Here is an 18,298-nt window from a genome sequence, read left to right on the forward strand (position 1 = left end):
ACAATTTCCTTCCTCTTGAAATATGACAGAAAAAAGAGAGGAGGTCCTAGCACTGTTAAGATAGTTAAGTTATATTTACAGAAGTCCCAGGCTGGCTTATCTGGCTTTCAACCACTTCAGTTTTGCTTTGCAGATGGTCTGCATCTTTGGGAGCTGGGGAGTATCTAACTCTCTAATTAAAGAGAGCCAAACAGTTCCCCGATCGGTCCAATATTGCACGCTGGGTGCCTCTCAGTGAGAGACAGGTTTCAGACTGGTTTCTCCAGTCCTCCCTGGCTATAATAGCCCTTAAAGCAGAAACTAGCATGAGAGCTCACAAAAATGAGTCACTCAGTCAGCCACCATGTTGAGGGAGGACACTCCTTTTAATCTCAAGCAGCAGCATGGGACTCACTGAGCTGCAAGCATATGGCAGAAAGTCATATGACATGAGTCATGTGAGAATAGGAGAAGCCAGAGTGTTGGGATCTGCCTATGCTAAAAAATCCATCGAGTAGTCTTGCCTCTGTGTTCTACTGCTGATATCTACATGCATGTACAGAGATACAAAAGATGAAATACCCTTGCAACCTTACATGTATGTTAGCAGTCCCAAAGCAGTCCCAAAAGACAGCTCTATATACGCATTTCAGCAAGTTGGGCTCCAGTATATGCTTCTGAAGATAAGAAGGTTTGAATTTAATCTCCTTTTTCAAAGCCTGATTCTATGCCCTATGTGCACAGAAATAAGAAATTCGAATAGTTTTATTCCATGAACCAAAATTTGCTACAAACTGTAGTTAGCCCTGAATTTCTCACCAGCTTTCCTGAATTTAGCTAAATGGAGACACACATGAGGAACAGATTTTCCTTGTCCCTGACTCCTACTGCCACAGTTATTGTAGTGGAACATGCTGGAAACTGAATCCCAATGTCCGAGAGACTGCCTGCAAAGCAAAGTGGAAACCACCAGTGAACAGCGTGCTAAAGGTTAGCTGTGGCTTCCTTTTTCCTGCTACAGAATTGTAATGTATGACTTTTGGGAAATGTAAGTGCTATGATTTGGTAGAGAATATTTAAATATCAAACATTTTTATTTTAAACTATAGTTCTCTTCGTCAGATGAAGGAACTGTGGTTCTCGAAAGCTTATGCTACTATAAAGGTGGTTAGTCTTGAACGTGCTACTGGACTCTTTACTATTTTGTGACTACAGACTAACATGGCTAACGCCTCTGGATCTTTTAAACTGTGGAAGAGCTACCATTTTACACTTAAAATAATATCTTAAATATTTAATTCAAAATTACAAACTACTGTTTTGTGTCTTACCACCTCCAAATGTCTGGAATATGGACAATTATTTGTATTTGGAGAATAGTGTTAGAGCTAAGAAAGGAAATCTATGAACATTAAAATGTGATGTTTGGTGGTAGTATTGTATAGCATTTTCAGTGTACAAATTACTCCCCATGGGTAATCTCCATAGCCCTTACAACAGCCCTGTAATATAGGTCTATATTTTTATCCCCATAGAGCAGGCTGAGAGATGAAGTCTGTAATGAGACCCACTTAGTCACTATGTGATACACCAGTGTGTGCATTGTTCTGTGTACTTTAACTTGAAAATGCATATTCAATGATAAAACAGCAAGAAACAAGAATCCCTGTCTCTTTTCTATTAATGTAGCACTGAATCCAAGGCTTTTGTGAATAAACAGGCTTGTGCAAGTAATGTTCAGTGCTATCCCCTTCTTCCAGTAGCCCTCTGCACTCTATATAACAATGTGGCATTGGGGGAGCTGCAGCACAAAGGGAATTATTGTTGTTATTATTTATTTATAGTCTGCCTTTATTACTGAGATCCAAGGCAGATTACACTGCAAATAAAAATACAATATGATTAACAGGAGATTCTCTGAGCAAAATTCAATAATGAACAACAACTTTCAATACCTATTTACACAATAGGTATGGTGGCACGAATTTGAAAAATAAGCATAGAGCCAAGCACAGAGATAAACTCGTTCTGAAACAAAGCATAACTAATTTACATGTCTTGTTTAGCAATGTGGAAACTCCCCAGTAGATGCATGTCTATATCAGCAGACATTTTCCAATAGGATAGCGGATAATCCCTGTCCATCCCAAGGAATCTCTCTGAGCTACTTCTTACAACACAACTCTATAATCTGATAGAAAGTCCTAAATAATTCAGTTTTGCATAGTTTGTGGAAAGCCAAGAAAGTGGGCGCTTTCCTGACCTCAAGCAGACCATTCCATAAGGTGTGGACTACCAAAGAGAAAGAATGTGTTCAGGTAGGTGCTGATTTTGCTCAGCTGCAGAGAAGTATCTGCAGAAGGCCCTGACCAGATGGTCAAAGCTGCTGTGATGGAGAGGATAGGGGGAGAGGCAGTTTTGCAGATAGGAGAGGCCTAGGCCATGAAGGGCTTTGAATATGACAGTCATGACCTGGAACTGAGCCTGGTAGCTGATGGGAAGTCAAGGGAGAGACTGCAGAATGGGAGTGATATGCATCCTCTGTCTAGCTCCTCAGAGTAAACAAGCTGCAGTGTTCTGTATCAGCTGGAGTCTCCAAGTCAGCTTTGAGGGGAGACCTATGTAGAGAGCATTACAGTAGTCAAGTCTTGATGCTACTGTGCCATGAATCCAGGTGACTAGATTGGCCATGTCAAGGCAGGGGACCACGCTTATCTCAGTTGTGAGAAGGCCTTGTTTACAACTGCATTTACTTGCTTCTCTAGCAGCAGTGCTGGATCTAGTATATATAACCTCTAGGATTTTAATTGTCAGCCAGGATTAGCTGAACTCTATCAAAGGTCAGAAGCACAATATCCTTCAAGTTCTCTGCTTTTTCCTCCAGGATCACTTCCGTTTTGTTCAATTTCAGTTTGTTTGCTTTCAGCCAGTTAATAAAACTGTCAAGCAACGACTCTGTACTTCTACAGCATCACCAGAGTATTAGATAACGAAATATAGGTCTGGGTGTCATCTGTATATTGATGACATCCAATTTCATAGCTATGAATGAGTTCTCCTAAAGGCTTTACACAGAGGCTGAATAACTATCAATGTTCCCGTAATCTTGCTTAAATGGGACGGAGAACAAGTTCAGCTGACTTTCCTTCTAATTGCAACAGGCCTCCATATAGCATGCCCTGTTATTTCAGAGGGTCTCCTGACTTACAGCAGTGGCAGTGCAGGGGGCTGTTGGGAGAAGCAGACGTGGCTCTGTAACTGGATCCAGTCTATAACATTTAAACTGATGTCATGACTTGCGTAAAGTCTGGTTCAATGCTTCTCAAAGCAGAGGTATTAATTACAAAGTGAAGAACATGTATTCTCCATTGCAGAATACACAGCCCAAGACAAACACCAGAGGGCATGATTGCTCGACATTTAATATATGTCCTCCTCCTCCTCAAGATGTTTCTCCTTTGAGTTTGTTTTTGTTTCCAATCTTCCATTCACCCTGCCTTGAGGTTAGCAACCCTAGGTTAACCTCCACTGCTTGTAACTTTCAGGCACTGCTTGTAACTTTCAGAAAGGAGATCTCAGTGGAGATGGCTAAGCATCTAAGCAGCCAGCTCTCAAACCTTGGTTTCTGTCAGTAACAGCTGGGGAAGGGCCCTTTCAAGGGCTGTTTTGGCCTCCCAGTCCACCCTCTTTCCCTCCTGCTTTAGAGGCAAGGATTTGTTGGGGCCAGGCCCAGCAGCAACCACTGGGCAACTTGCTACCATGTAATCTGTGTGGCTCAGCCAAATGCAGCAGCAGCTATCAGATGACTTGGTGCCATACGACTCTCCTGGGCCCAGTGACAGTCTCCAGAAATCTTGCACAACTTGGCTGGGCCCAGTAGTGGCCAGCACACAACTCACCTGAGCACCTTGCTTCTTCATGACTTTTGCAACTTGGCCAGGCTTTTCCCAGGGAGAGGATGCTGTGGGAGAGAAGGAGGAGGCAGTGTTCTCTAAAAGATTGAGTGTCGTGCTAGAATTTGGGAGACCCAATTCCAAATCCTTTCTTTGCCATGGAAGCTTGCTGGGCTGGTCACTGTCTGTCAGCCTATTGTACCTAGGGATCCCATTACTCCAGTGGGGGCGGAGAATCCCCCACTCTCACACTTCAGCCTCCGCCATTGCTTAAGTTGCCGGCAGGAGGAAAGGGGGAATGGGTCTCCCAGGCGTGCTCCCAGGGGCCAGCATGACGATGTCACTGATGTCATCACATCACCCCGAGAGCACTCCCATGCTTCACAGTGGGCTGATGTGGGCCCCAAATGGGCTGAATCAGGCCCATTTAAGACCCAAATCGGCCCACAGTGAAGCGCACACATACTCCCCAGCCTAGCGCAATATTGTCACTTACCGGAAGTGATGTCATCATGCTAGTGTGGGGCCACGCGTGCGCAAGGGGCATCCCAGAGCACCAAGAAGGTAAGCACAGGGTCCCCCCTCTCACTGGGAGGGTAAAGGGACCTGGCAACCCTAATTGTACCTCATTGAGTTGTGAGAATGAGATGAGAATGATGTAAGCAACTTGGGATTCCCACTGAGGAGAAAGGGGAGGTATAAATGGAGTTGCTTGGAGCAGCAAGGAACACGATGACATAAAAATGCTAAAAAGTAAAAAAGTGTTAAAAATCACCCAGAATTGATGCCTCCCAGTCTCCTCGCAGATGAATTAAATAAAAAATAAATCTGAAGACTGGGGACAGAGTGGTGAATTGGAGGAAAAGAAGGAAGTAAGGAAAGGGGAGAGGACATGGGGTCTGCCAGGAGAAAAGAAATTAAAAACAGTGTGAAGAAAGGGATACAAGGGGAAATGAAGTCACTCCCCACAAGTACTTGTGGGTTCCCTGTTTGTCATGTATAATACTTAATGCTTTGTTTTCAAATTTATGTTATTACCTTGCTTATGATTGCACTAATTTACATTGCGTAATCCACCTTTTTTTTAAAAAAAAATTATTTAATCAGTTGCCATATGTAACTACAAGTAAACAATAACTATTTGTACATGAACAGTCAGCTTTCAGACTAAACAACAACTAGAAGTTATGCCAAATAATCATATGGAGAATTGTATAAGTGACTAGACATTAGATCAACAAAAAAAAAAGAATTACACTCTCTTGGTATCCAAACCACTCATAGAATGAGGTATGTATCTGACTATCTGTAGATGAATGTTGTTTCTCTATATATTCCAGTACGGGCTGCCAAGTTTTGAGAAAGGTGGAGTCATAATTAGTGCTTTCTGTCATTTTTATTTGGTCTGCAATTTTTTCCATTATTAAATAAATCCAGATTTTCAAATACCAAATTGTGATCTGTGGGACTTTTTTGTCTCTCCAGCAGGGCTGAAATAGTTGTTTTAGCCGCTGTCAAAAGTATGGCTATCAAATTTTCCTGAGGTTTGCGTAATCCACCTTGAGTCTCACTGAAAAAGGTGGAGTATTAATAGTCCAATAACTGCACCTGAAATTTCAGTAGCTTTGATTATTTAGCTGGTTTATGCATAGAACTTTGGATTTTGAGGGAGACAATCAATGTATTCTTGGTATATTCAGGAATTCAAGCTACTCCCTGCTGGGATCACATATTGGTTCTTGACTGACAGTCAGCTTCATACACAGGGCCGGCGCGCCCATTGAGGCCAGGTAGGCGGTGACCTCGGGCACGAGGGCACTGGAGAGGCGCCAGAGGGGGTGTCGGGGGGCGGAGGCGTGCGCAGCGGAGCTGGTGTGACTGGGCTGCAGCTGCTGCTGCAGCCAGCCAGCCCCGTGCTGCCGCTGCCGCCACACGCCCCAGCCAGGCGCAGAAGCCGCGAGCCGCTGCTGGGGTGGCGCGCGGAGGCTGCTCCGTGCTCCACACACCACCCCAGCAGCAGCCTGACGGCTTCTGAGCCTGGCTGGGGCATGTGGCGGCGGCAGCACAGGGCTGGCTGGCTGCAGCCAGCCACGCCAGCTCTGCTGCGCGCTCCTCCACCCCCACACATCCCAGCCGGGCGCAGAAGCCGTCAGGCTGCTGCTGGGGCAGTGTGCGGAGCACGGAGCAGCCTCCACGTGCCGCCCCAGCTATCCTGCGCTGCGTGATGATGTCATCGCACGATGACATCATCACGCAGTCCGTGGCGTGCACGCGCTCTGCGCGCACGTGCATGAGTGGCCGCAGGCGCCAGAAACTCTTGCACCAGCCCTGTTCATACACTGGTTAGTGTGTCAGACTGTCCTGACCTGGATAGCCCGGGTGAGCCTGATCTTGTCAGGTCTCAGAAGTTACAGAAACAAAGCAGGGAATATAACAATATGTATTTCTATTCTATTAAAGTGCATTTAAGTGCAAATAGCAAAAGTGTTGTAAACAGTGTACAAAAAGCAATAAATATATCAATCACAAACCGTCAATGTCCATATATATATTCCACAATGGGAGATCCCAGGAAGGGGAGGTGGAGTTCCAGTTGGAAACAAATTTCCAGGAAAGTTCATAAATAATTTAAAAGTCATAATCCATGCACGATGAAACCATTATTGCCGACGGTCCAACGTGTGCACTGATGTTTCAAATCCCGTTTCGTGGCAAAAAGGCACTTCTTCATGGGCATATATCTTCTGGACTATGAATAAATTAACAATACACATGATACAGATGCTCTCACTCCCTTACTGCCATACCATGAAATTTCATGAATTTACTTACAAGTAATAAAAGTACATCAATTTACTTACAAGTAATAACTCCCGGTCCAACACACTCCCGGATCCAATACACAATCAAAAATTACGACGGACATAAACACAAAGGGGGAGGAAACCAGTTATATTCAGATGGTAATTAATGACATAATTAATTGTTTCCCCAAATCCCCCTTAAAGGAGCCAACCCCATGAATCTCTATTACTGACTAAACTAAAATCAAAAATTGGTGAACACACGTTTGGAATCAATAACCTAAATTGTCCAAAGTGGTCTGGTGCGAAGATTGATGTACAAAACCTATTGTACCGAAAGGAACGTGCAAAACCCATCATTCAGTAAATCGCTGAATCATCCCTCCCCTAAGAAGCAGGAATAATCGATCTCTTGGTTTAAACCCAAGGGGGCCAGACATTGCAAGTCAAAAATCCATCTACTCTCCATCCTGCACAGCTTCTTCTTCAAGTCTTCCTGCAGTGAGGATGCCTGTGCTAATTCCAGCACTGAGACACACAGGTTCCTAATGTCGTGGTTTTCTTTCAGGTAGTGGGCTACTAACGGGGCCTCAAGAACCCTGTTCCTAATTCTAGAGAGATGTTCCTGAACTCTCACCTTCAATGATCTTGTGGTGCTGCCAACATAATACAAATTGCATTCACAGCAAATGACATACACCAAATTGGATGTACGGCAGGTGGAGAAGCTCCTACTCCTACGCTTACCTATACTCAGATTCTCTAGTCTGACCATGTGTGTACACACATTACAATCACCACAGGGATGATGCCCCGTGGGGCGATCAAACGCCATTCCCTGGGTCTTGAACTCTGATCTTGTTAATATGTCCTTCAAATTATTTGTCCTCCGGTACCCAATAAACGCTGATTCAGCGTTTTACTGAATGATGGGTTTTGCACGTTCCTTTCGGTACAATAGGTTTTGTACATCAATCTTTGCACCAGACCGCTTTGGACAATTTAGGTTATTGATTCCAAATGTGTGTTCCCCAATTTTTGATTTTAGTTTAGTCAGTAATAGAGATTCATGGGGTTGGCTCCTTTAAGGGGGATTTGGGGAAACAATTAATTATGTCATTAATTACCATCTGAATATAACTGGTTTCCTCCCCCTTTGTGTTTATGTCCGTTGTAATTTTTGATTGTGTATTGGATCCGGGAGTGTGTTGGACCGGGAGTTATTACTTGTAAGTAAATTGATGTACTTTTATTACTTGTAAGTAAATTTATGAAATTTCATGGTATGGCAGTAAGGGAGTGAGAGCATCTGTATCATGTGTATTGTTAATTTATTCATAGTCCAGAAGATACATGCCCATGAAGAAGTGCCTTTTTGCCACGAAACGGGATTTGAAACATCAGTGCACACATCGGACCGTCGGCAATAATGGTTTCACCGTGCATGGATTATGACTTTTAAATTATTTATGAACTTTCCTGGAAATTTGTTTCCAACTGGAACTCCACCTCCCCTTCCTGGGATCTCCCATTGTGGAATATATATATGGACATTGATGGATTGTGATTGATATATTTATTGCTTTTTGTACACTGTTTACAACACTTTTGCTATTTGCACTTAAATGCACTTTAATAGAATAGAAATACGTATTGTTACATTCCCGGCTTTGTTTCTGTTTGTTCCTACTAACCGGGTTGTCTCCCTGAGTTTTGCCCTAGGTCTCAGAAGTTAAGCAGAGTCAGCCTTGGTTAGTAATTGGATGGGAGACTTCCAATGAACACCCCGGTTGCTGAGGCAAGCAATGGCAAATCACCTCTGTTAGTCTCTTGCCATGAAAACCCCATTAGGGGTCACTATAAGTCAGTTCTGACTTGAGGACTCTCTTCACTCCAGTGTGTCAGACAAGGATGTGGGAGACTCAGATTTGATTCCCCACTCTGCCATGAAAGTTTACTGGGTGACCTAGGGCCAGTCACATACTTTCAGCCTAACCTATCTCACAGGGCTGTTGTGAGGATAAAATGGAAGGGAGGAGAATGATGTAAGCAGATTTGAGTCCTCATTGTGGAGAAAGGAAGTGTACAAGTGAAGTAAATATATAAATATGTTCTTGCTTTGATTAAATGGCCTTTCTTTAATGTGTAAACAGGTACCTTTCCCCTCCCTCCTGAAATCATAAGCCAAGAGTTCTTGGAATGTATTTCCCACACATGACATTTTAAGGCCACAGGATTTTGAGGATACCCTCCCCCGCATTTGATCTTAGCAGAAGCTAAAGGCTCTTGGAGTTGCACAAGCTTACTCGCTTACTAGTCTTGCAGGCTAAACAACAGCTGGTTTTTCTTGTGTGGTTTTAAAGATGTGTGATATTAATCAAACTGTCCCCAGGTTAGAAGTGAACCATAGAAACAGCTTTAAAAGATGGAAGTCCTCAGTAAAAAGCCTGGATGAAAGGAAATGTTTTGGACTGGTGCCTAAAGGAGAGTAAGGCAGGTGCCAGGCAAGCCTCAAGGGGAAGAGCATTCCAAAGGTGAAGTACCACCACTGAAAAAGCTGTCTCTCTAGTTTCCTCCTGTTTCATCTTTGCAGGCAGGAGTATGGAGAAGAGGCCTTAGGAAGAGGCTAGACAATATGGAAGGAGGCAGTCCTTTAAGTATCCCAGCCTCAAGCCAAGCAGAGCCTTAAAGATAAGAACCAGTACTTTGGATTATGCCTGGAAACAGATAGGCAATCAATACAAATCTTTCAGCACAGAGGAGATAGAAACCCTGTATTCAGCTCACAACTACAGCCTACCTGCTGCATTCTGGGTAATTAAATGTTCTGGACTGTTTTTGAAGTTATCTCTACATAAAACACATTATGGTAATCTAACCTAGATATGATCAGAGCATGGATAATTTTAGTCAGAGGCTGTAGCTGGTGTACCAGTCAAAACCAATAAATGGCACCATGTGCTATGGAGGAACTTGTCAGAGATGATGGTTGTTGGGGGTTTTCCGGGCTGTATTGCCGTGGTCTTGGCATTGTAGTTCCTGACGTTTCGCCAGCAGCTGTGGCTGGCATCTTCAGAGGTGTAGCACCAAAAGACAGAGATCTGACTGTGACACTGAGAGATCTCTGTCTTTTGGTGCTACACCTCTGAAGATGCCAGCCACAGCTGCTGGCGAAACGTCAGGAACTACAATGCCAAGACCACGGCAATACAGCCCGGAAAACCCCCAACAACCATCGTTCTCCGGCCGTGAAAGCCTTCGACAATACATTGTCAGAGATGCTTTAGGCTGATCCTGCACTGGGCAGGGGGTTGGACTAGATGGTCTGTATGACCCCTTCCAACTCTATGATTCTATGATTCTATGATTCTAACCATGAACCTCTAAGTATAAGCAAGGACCAAGCAGCACTTCAAACCTGCATCTTCAGGTTTGGCACCCCCTTCAAGACAGGCTGACTCCTGCATCCTTGAGTGGCTTTTTGTGGTACGTTCATACTACCTATGTAAATCATTTTGGCTGTAGGGCACCAGCACTTTTTTTACTATTTCACACGATGCTGTTTGTGTGTCATTTGCAATAAAGAATTCAGCCAGTTTTTATGAAAAATCTTTTCTTCTGTTCTTAAGTGTTCTGTGCATTTCTGATTCACTAGAGTACTGTCTGAAATGTCTGCGGTGCATCTGTGTGCACCACTTTTTTGTTTTCTTGCCCATTTCCAGTAAATTCTTTTTAAAAATAAATTGATTTATATACCGCCCTTCAGGACAACTTAATGCCATACTCATAGCAGTTTACAAAGTGTGTTATTATTATCCTCACAACAATCACTTTGTGAGGTGGGTGGGGCTAAGAGACCTCAAAGAGAGCTGTGACTGACCCAAGGTCATCTGTATGCACCACTTTTTTTTGTTTTCCTACCCATTTTTAGCACATTTTTTGTCATTGACTAACAGGTACTCAGCCTTGTCTGGATTGAGCTTCAAGTTTATTTGCCCAAAACCGTTCCATTACCTTCAGGCACCTGTTCAGGGCTTCCATAGCTTAGCATTATCTCTTCAGTTCAAGTAAACCTGTTGGACTCTCTGGCTTACTTTATGATTTATTACTGTCTCCTGCAGTACTTCCTGTAACTTGTGATTAGTATCTTATTTGCAGGAACCTGTGAGTAATAATTCACAAAGTTTGCTCAATCTTTGCTGAGAGAGGAACATTAGTAGTTAACTGAGATTGAGTGACTTCCCGTCAGTTTACATGGGAAGCAGAAACTTTTTCAGGGGCCTCCAGGGCAAATAGTATTGCCTAAGGCCACTTGGATGACAGAGCAATGCCCATTCTCTTTCAATAGGCATCTTCAAGACAAAATTTATATTGACTCAGGAAATGGCCAGCTAGTCTTCTGACTATGTGTTTATTTCATTGTGAGTTTGTACACTGCCAATCCATTGGATGGGTTTAACAATACCCTTTCTACCCTCTGCCTGGATTATAAATACCCTTCTTTTCCCCTCATATCTGACAAAGGGAGCTCTGACACCCAAAAGCTCATACCTGGAAATTTAGTTGGACTTCAAGGTGCTACTGGGCCTGAATCTTGCTCTTCTGCTACAAACCAACATGGCTACCTACCTAAAACTATCAGGATCAAATAAGTGGCAATTGACATATTCTGACAGAGGTTAGAAAGAAATATTACTGCTTAATTTGTTAACTCCAAATGGATTCAGAATAAATGCACAGATTCTTTGATAGAGTTAAGAATCTTCAGTGAAGCTGTGCTGGTTTACAGCTCGCTGAGGACCTGTCCCCAAGAAGTAAGGGCACATCCATGGGAACAGGTCTTGGGAGAACTGCAAACTAGCCAAGTGAGTTGTTCAACGCTCCCGCCCCTGCGAGCTCATTGTTAATAAGAGTCTAAATGCAGTTTGCAATCACAGACCTTCCTTCTTTCCCCTTCTTCCTCTTTCAGCCATCTCTAAAATGGCTTGGTCAGCTGCAGCTTTCTGTGCAGGAATGCAAGGGGGAAGGAAGTGTGGGGACCTTTGACTGGTAGGTATATAGCTTCTGGTATATATCTCTTTATAGTTTGTTTGTGAGGTAACTCAAGATAAACAACCAAAGTTCAGCTTGATTGTAATGAGCAAAAGGAAGCAAAATTATAACATAGTATTCTTCCTTATACACATTGCACTGCTGGTGTCAGTAAGTGGCAAAACCTTATTGGTTCTAATACATTATTTTCAAGAAAAAGTTAGAAAAAGAGGCATGTAATATTTCTGGCTTTAGTGAGAAAATAATAGGCAATGATATAGAAAACTTGCATTTTTAAAAACTTGCTTTTGAGATCCAATGGGCTCTTTCATGGTTTTTTCTTCCTGGGTGTAATGAAAACGAGGTTAAAAAATGCACATCATCATATGAGAACGAGTCAAATGTCTGGATATTTACAATACTCAAAATAAAACAGAAGGCCGGTGGTACCTTAAAATTTAACATCATTTATTCCACTATGAGTTTCCACAAGACAGAGCTCATTTCTTCAGATGCAATAAAAAGTGGGGGGGGAACCCCAATGTTCCTCTATGCAGAAAATTACAGAAGAGGAGGGGGAAGAGAAGGCGTTGAACAAAGAGACGCCTGGCATTATAAATATGGTGTGATGGTCTACCTGAACAGCTCAGGTTGTTACACAGAACAGATGATGAGAGAGGCTCAAAGTTCTAGCCTCTCTCCTACACAGTGAACTGGAAAGTCACTGCGCTGTAAGCCCATCGGATTTAGCAATTCTGCATAGGATTGTCCTAAATGATGAGTTTGGAAGCCTCTCTTTTCATGCAATAGATATTCACATAATTTTCATACATGGCAGAGCAAAGAGTTTTAGGTACAGATTCTTCTGCATTTATTCAGGGAACTTATTCGGTGTGAAGTGATTGCTGTAGTCCACTCTTTTACATATTTACTCTGTCATATAATATGTCATGTCAAATTACTTATGTTTTGTTTCAGCATGATTTTCAGCTCTGGATGTGGATTATTGCTTGCTTTTCAAATTTCTGTTATCTCTAACCTATTGTATTGTTTATTGAATATCCCAGCCTTTTATTGTATTGACTTACACTGTGTAATTTGGCTTGAGTCTAGTAACAAAGGCAAATGATAAATATAACAGTAACGGTAATGTAACACAACACAACAACAACACAAGATAACATAACTGTTATGACACTAACTCCCAAGTAAGAGCACTTGCAGCCTCATTAATCAGACTTCTGAGGGCCAAGCTACACATGATGAATGACACTTGAACGGCAAGTGGATTGAGTGGAGGGCAAGTGAACAGGGAGAAATACACTTGCTGTTCAAGTGTCATTCGTCACTTGTAGCTTGGCCCTCAGTAATATGCATAGTTCCATCTCTCCCCAACCACTGATTATTACTACATTAAATTTATTCAGATCTAAAATATTGCTCTAAATAGCACTAAAGCTTTTGAGGAAAATTCTGAAATTATAGAAACAGTCAACCAATCTTGGTCCAGTTTAAAGCCAGACAAATTACTACCTGATTTTATTTGTTCTTCTTGTATTTTGATGTGTTTATATAGTAGCAAGCTTCCTCAGGTATATTTTATGAAGAAGTCATTAAGACATACTTTAAATAGGAAAAAAAGAAATAATCTTCCTATTGCCTCTTCAAGGTGATTATTGGGAGCTTTCAAATGTTTTTTTTTTTTTTAAAGTCCCCCAAACTTAAAAAGAGTAACATCAGGTCATTCTTAGCATATCTTTTCAGGTTTTTTTTTAAAAAAGAACACAATCTTAAGAACTGTTGCTAGGTTTCCTCCTTTTCTCTTAGCAACAATAAAAACTGCTTGTGTACCTGGCACTGTTTACAGTCCAAATACAAAGTATTGTATTCACACAGTGCATCTGGATTTTGACACCACTACTAAACAAAGGTGTGCCTGAGGTTCTTTCTCCTTGTCTGACCTGAGACAGGATTAGCTGAGAATGCAAACAAGAAGAAAGAATCCTTGCTGGGAAGTTCTTGTACACAGTTTGCACTTCTGTTTCTGATTGCTTCTTTACTCTAAATTCACGTGTGAGGCACTGTGAGGGAACAGGCTTGCAAACTGTTTCCTGTTCCTTCTGATTGGACACTAGGAGGTTAGGAGAACCCTGCAGTCACCCCAAGTCTGACAATGGGTCCATTCCCCTCCCTCTCCTGGGGTGCCATTTACAACCCAGATAATCACTGTTTGCCATCAATGAGTCTTAGGAGTACGAGTATGTCCTGCCAGACAGTCATACATCTTACACTCCATACCTCATTGCCATTTAGAGTCTCTTGTCTAGTTGCTGTGCCTCTCACTACCCTTCTACAAGCAAGTATGGGGGCAATCTATCGTAACTGTGCACTTTAGAGCTATCATGCTTCAAAGTTGTAGAGCTTCTCTGCTGTGCTTCCTCAATACCACACTTTAGATAGCTAGACTGAATAGGAACGTGGAGTTTCCAGAGATGAGATTTAGTTCAAAATATAAGGAAGTTTAATCAATCAATGAATCAATCAAATCAGGCTCAATTCAAGGTATTAACTATCACATACAAAGCTCTTTATGGCTGTGGTCCCTCATATCTTTGGGACTGTCTCTCTCCCTAAGTTCAACCATAGCAGCTCCACTCATCTGAACAGGGCCTTCTGTAGGTGCCACCTTGCTTACGGGCAAAATCAACAGCTGCCCATACATGTGCATTCTTTGTGGTGGCCCCCACTTTATGGAACAGCCTACCTAGAGAGGTTAGAAAAACTCCCACTCTCCTGGCTTTCTGCAAACTATGCAAAACTGAATTAAGCGAGAGGGGTTTTTACTCAGATAGGAGGGCTATACTGTAAGGATGTGGTCTCAAGGATATGCATCTGTAAAGGGATAGGGACTGACTATAAAATTTACTACTATTGTTGTAAGTATGATAGATTATAGACTTTATTACTATTGCTTTAAATTGGATGGAAGACTTCCAATGAAGACCAGGGTTGCAGAGACAGGCAATGGTAAGAGGTCGCCATAAGTCAACTATGACTTGAGGGTAGGATTTCATTTTCAGCTATGATCCTACTGGGTAGTTCCTATGTTGTTTAATATGTTAGTCTTAGAATTATATGTTTATGCTGGGGTTTTCAAGGCAAGAAACTAACAGAGGTAGTTTGCCATTGCCTGCTTCCGTATAGCAACCCTGCTCTATATTGGAAATCTCCCATCCAATTACTAATGAAGGCCAACCCTGTTTAGCTTCTGAGATCTGACAATATCAGGCTTGCTTACCAGGTCAGAGCAAAACATAATATAAACATAAAAATATAAACACATAAAACACACCAACATGGAAGAAGGCTCACAAGCGTTAGCAATAGGGATGCCAAGTTCCGTTAACCTTCTGGCAGTGTGTGTGTGTGGGGGGGGACCCAATGCTTACCTTTTGCAGCTTCCTGGGTGCTTCTTGTGCACACTCAATGACAGCACTTCTGGGAAATGACATCATTGTGCAGGTGCAGGGGCATGTGCGCGCTTCGCTGCAGGCCAATTTTGGCCCCAAACAGGCTTGATTCAGCCCATCTGGGCCCAAATTGACCCACTGTGAAGCATGGAAGCACTCTCAGGGTGGTGCAATGATATCACTCCCAGGAAATGACATCGTCACACCACCCTAAGAGCGCACCTGAGAGACCCATTTCTGCACCTCCCCCCCACCACTGCCAGCTAGGTAAGTGGTGGCTCTCTTGCTTGTGACCAGACTTTTTATAACCTCCCTTCTCCCCACCCCCACCCTCTTGGGATGGTCTTCCTGTCCCAAAGGAAGAGTTATCCTTCTTTCACTTGTCTTCCCAGCTTAATGGTGTGACTTACTACTTGGGGACAGGGTAGAAAATCATTAGCATAACTAAGAAATTGAATGCTCTGTGGTGGGAACTTGGCAGCTACTATCTCCAACCTCTGTCCCTTCTGCAAGCTATCATGCAGCAGGGTTCTTCTCACAATAACTGAATCATTGGAGTGAATTCTTGGGAGAAGGGTGTCCTTCCACAGGGACATTTCTTGAGGCATTGCAAACTGTAAGGCCAGTTTGTCAACTGTTTTACTAGGAAATTTCGCTAAGAATGTGAGGCAACGTCAGGCAGTCAAAGCTGGCAATTTAACAGAATCAAGGTGAAATTTGGCATTTTCTTCTAAAGGTCCAACTTTAAATTGCATGCAAGGGGGGCACCTTTGAGAGAAAATATACTAACCCCTTACATAATAAGGTAAATAGGATAACATTATCAGGAGCGAGCAGGAGCATGAACATCACCTCCATTCTGCAGTCACTCTATTGGCTACCTATCAGTTACTGTGCTCAGTTCGATGTACTGGTTATCACATACAAAGCTTTTCACAGCATACCTACAGGACTGCCTCCCTTCCTATGCTCCTCCATGGCAACTTCGCTTATCTGAACAGGGTCTCCTGCAGGTGCCACTCTGCACATGGGTGAAATCAACAGCAGCCCGTAGGCAGGCTTTCACTGTGGAGGCCCCTACCCTGTGGAACGGCCTGCCTGAGGAGATCAAGAGAGCCCCCACTCTCCTAGCTTTCCACAAACGATGCAAAACCGAATTATTCAAAAAGACTTTTGTACTGTAGGGAGGCATCTCAGGTGCTCCGCTAATGAGTTAGGAACCATAGACTTCACCCACAGACTTCACCACTATGTTGCTTTACATACTATCTTATGTCAGTCCTAGAATGTTTCAGCATTTCTTCAACTCTGTGTTGGATTCTTGCTGATGTTATGTCTTTGTGAACTTGTGTTTATTTACCCTACAGCATTGTTTATGAAATTGTCCTTGAAACTGACTGTACTACTCTCACGCTGTGTAATCCACCTTGAGTCTCAGTGAGAAAGGCAGACTATAAATGGCATAAATAATAATAATAATTTCTGCCATCAGCGTATGTGTCTTATGTTTTGTTAATGCCAATGGCAATCCTTAAATCCAAATATTCCAGAGCTGCAGAAGAGGAAATGTTGTTGTACACACTGCCATGGCTGTTGACTGAACGGCATCTCATAATTTGCCTAATCCTTTATAAAGCCATCTAAGTATTTTAAAATGCATTAACCAAATACATGGGAGAGATGGATCAATATATATGTATGAGCTGTCAAATTACAGCTTGTGATGACCCCTTGCAAGAGGCTTTCAAGGCAAATGAGAAGCAAAGGTGGTTCACAATTGCCTTCTTCTGCAGAGTCTTCCTTGACGGCCTCCCCTCCAAGTACTGATCATGCTTAGCTTCCGAGTTCTGATGAGACTGGGTTATACAATACTACCTTACCCTCCCCTCCCCACAGTTGGATTAATATCTATTATACTTAAATGGACAGGAAATCTATTATACTTAAATACCCAAAGGAAAGTCTTTGCTTTCATATTCTGCCCCTGAGCTCCTTAGGATATTTTGCAAATGGATAGTACAAACAGATAGTGGACTAGATGGGCTTTGATCTGATCCAGAAAGATGCTTTCTATGTTTTCTGTGCAAAATTATAATATCAGAATGACTCTTTGTGAAAGCAACAGTTTTTAATTTTAATAACACTGTAAACCTATTTCTATTATTTCCTCTCACAGACTTTTTAGAACAAAAGTGATATACGCAAGCAGGTACATCACTTTTCATTATTCAGCTCTTAGTGACTCACCTTTGGATGCGTGCCTGGCTCCATTCAAAGCACAGTATAGGAGGTGGTATGATAGTTCTGTCTGTAGTGTTCTGAGTTGTGATGTGTATAGGCAGAACTAGTCATTGGCCAATTCCAGATGGGCACTAACAAAGCGAGTGATTTCGCTTTTTCTCCGTTCCTACCCGAAAACATCCGTCATTTCCCATCCCATCTTACCTGCGCTTCATGGCGCTCTGTTGCGCGCTATAGGCTGCCGGTGTGAACATCCGAGTACGGGTTTGCACTGTTCTCAATGCCCCGTCGCTGCTCAGAGGCCTGCCCCTTCCCCTCCGCCGGCCTACTACGGAGAGCCTTTAAAAAAAAAATGGGCGCAATTTGCCCAAGAACGGAAAGGCGGAGGTCAAACTGCGAAAATGCACAGAACCGGCGAGAAAACTCTCAGGGAAACGGGTCAGGAATCTCCATTTTAGCGTTGGGGAGGGCGCCCTTCTCCTCCACACAATGTGCCACAGATGCGCTTGGCATAGCGCCATCGAGCTCTGCAGCAGGAGAATCACCAGCTGAGCCATCATGAGAAAAAGTTCTCTCTCGGGCGCCATGTCAGCTTCCACAGCCCACGACGCACTAAGATAACAATAGAGAATCCAGAAGAGAATCGGCAACCAATATTCTTTCGGAGAATTTTGTGGGTCGACTTCGTTGACCAATCGCCAGCCGCCTAGTCGGCGTTGCGTAGTGGCAAAGCCGCGCATTTGTGCAGCTGCGCAAAATACGTTAAAAAAAACAAAAAAAAACCCCAAACACGGGCCAACGATGGCCCCCGACGTCAACTGTGACGGAAAAAAAACAACCAATGCCCGGCGATTACAGTTGTCCGTGCGAACAGCCGGGA

General features: G+C 43.0%; 1 protein-coding gene across 1 annotated transcript in view; it reads left to right on the plus strand.

The window, feature by feature from the left end:
* The window catches only part of ATPAF1 (ATP synthase mitochondrial F1 complex assembly factor 1), a 35,584-nt gene extending 22,096 nt beyond the window's left edge, over window positions 1-13,488 (plus strand). Inside the window, exon 10 of the transcript XR_008597034.1 lies at window positions 13,472-13,488. The gene's annotated coding sequence lies outside the window, so the exon portion shown is untranslated. The remainder of the gene's footprint in view (window positions 1-13,471) is intronic.
* The last annotated feature ends 4,810 nt before the right edge of the window (window positions 13,489-18,298 follow it).

Source organism: Eublepharis macularius, chromosome 5, assembly GCF_028583425.1.
Source record: "Eublepharis macularius isolate TG4126 chromosome 5, MPM_Emac_v1.0, whole genome shotgun sequence".
Classification (NCBI taxonomy): Eukaryota; Metazoa; Chordata; class Lepidosauria; order Squamata; family Eublepharidae; genus Eublepharis; species Eublepharis macularius.